This window comes from Camelina sativa, chromosome 2 (genome assembly GCF_000633955.1).
Source record: "Camelina sativa cultivar DH55 chromosome 2, Cs, whole genome shotgun sequence".
In the NCBI taxonomy this organism is placed as follows: domain Eukaryota; kingdom Viridiplantae; phylum Streptophyta; class Magnoliopsida; order Brassicales; family Brassicaceae; genus Camelina; species Camelina sativa.
The window spans coordinates 8,567,640-8,569,587 of NC_025686.1; the positions used below are offsets into that span (position 1 = coordinate 8,567,640).

The 1,948-nt window shown below is 37.0% G+C and overlaps 1 long non-coding RNA gene across 1 annotated transcript; it reads left to right on the top strand.

Annotated features, from left to right (window-relative positions):
- LOC109127650 lies at nt 764-1,307 on the top strand. Its single transcript, XR_002034192.1, has 3 exons — nt 764-857; nt 1,100-1,178; nt 1,261-1,307. It is a non-coding gene; the product is annotated as an uncharacterized LOC109127650 (long non-coding RNA).

A 1,948-nucleotide genomic window follows, 5' to 3' on the forward strand; every position in this document is an offset into this window, starting at 1 on the left:
ATATATATATCTATATATATATATTTCACTTTCCTAACTTCTGGTGCTACCACATCAGCAACTCTTTATTTAAATTTTTGGGCCTATTCTTAAATAAGCAGTTTGTAATCGATTTGTTCGTAACATTTGAAAGGCCCATATTAAACCCGAATGTTTAAGTTACCCTAACAACAACTCTCTACCCACGGATCTCCTAGCTGCCATCTGTGCGACTTTCAAGCATCCCTCTCCTCCTTCGTTCTATGTTCCTTGCGTTTCACATTCTCAAGTTGCAATGGTTAGAGAAATGAATTAAATGTTTCCCACTCCTCTACACCCTTTCCTAGCCTGCCCTCTCTTCCATTTCCATTGTAACGGATTTTTTTTAAACGGAAATTTGTGTCGTTCAAAGCTCTCTCATCTAATGCTTAACCCACTACTCATTTCTTCAATTGAGGGAAGTCGCAGTCTTATATAAAGCTACCACTTGCAACTGCATGATGATTATACTCTGTCTTCCACTTTTTTTCTTATTAATATGAATTCCTCTGTTGTTCCATTCTCTGACCTTAAAGTTGACCATCTTCACCAACAAATTGTGGGAAGCATGCTCCATCACTAGCCTGTCCGCAATGTCAAAAAAGGAGGCCAACTCATGGGCGTCGACTTCCTTCTCATTGATGAGAATATACAAATTAATTGTGAAAAATTAAGGGTGGTAAGTAGATAACACCTGGGAAACTAATCTGTTTGTTTTGTTTCTCTGCTTATATATATATACAGGACACCTAAGTGGCTAAAGAAAATGTTTTCAACAATCACTAAGAGCGAGAGGAATGGACCTGTGTTCCGTTTTTTCATGGATCTTGGTGATGCAGGTGCATTGACACTTCTCTTTGTAAACTTTTTTTATTATTATTATCCAGTAACAAAGTCTAGCTGCTACTTGTCTGTATGTTGTATTAGAGCTTTCTGGTTCTGAATTAGGCTGTAATATTCTAAAGGCATTTTAAAACACTGTCATTGCCTACAACTTCAAATTATGTTTGTCTACTTTTTGCATGGTTTAGCGATATTATTGGGTTTGGATCCTTTCCTGACGTGATGTTTGTCTTCTCAGTTTCATATGTTAAAAACTAAATATTCCAAGCGGAGTGGTTGGGGCTTGTCGGCTTGATTTGGCATATGAGCATTTCAAGGTAGGCCTCTATTGCAACGAGTATGTTGTTCTACATCTGAATTGTATGTTTGAATTAATCAATTTTGTTTCATTTTCCTCAGGAGAAGCCTCATTTATTTCAGTTTGTTCCAAATGAAAGACAGGTGAAATCACGTCAGTGTGATATGTATTTCTTTCCTCCCTTTTAGTAACCTACTTATAACTGAAATGGTTTCACAGGTGAAGGCTGCCAATAAACTTCTCAAGTCTATGCCACAAAATGGTGGAAAACAAAAGGTGGATGGCGTTCGTGTTTTTGGTGCTCAAAATTTGGACATCGCTGTTGCAACTGCAGATGGGATTAAGTGGTGAGTTTTTACTGATGCAAAAAAATGTGAATTTCGATATCCTCTCCGTGTAATCAGCTTCTCCAAGTTTTACTATTTGAACACATGGAACACATGGCCTTTAAGTTTTCTTGCAGCCTTGGCTGCAGTTTAATATGATAGTTGTGCAATTTTTTTCTTGAATATGAAAGATCCTGGGATTGTTTTTGGTATCTAATTCTATTAACCTTTACCAGGTATACCCCTTACTTCTTTGATAAAGTTGTACTAGATAACATTCTTGAAGAGTTTGTAGATCAATATTTCCATACTTTAATACAAACCCGGCATGTGCAACGACGATGGGATGTTGTTGATGATAGCTTAGCATCAGAGTTTATGGAAGAGATGGGAGATAGCATGCTAGAGCCACCAGAGGTACACAATTCTATTTTTTTTGTCAACGCAATTGATTATTGTTAAT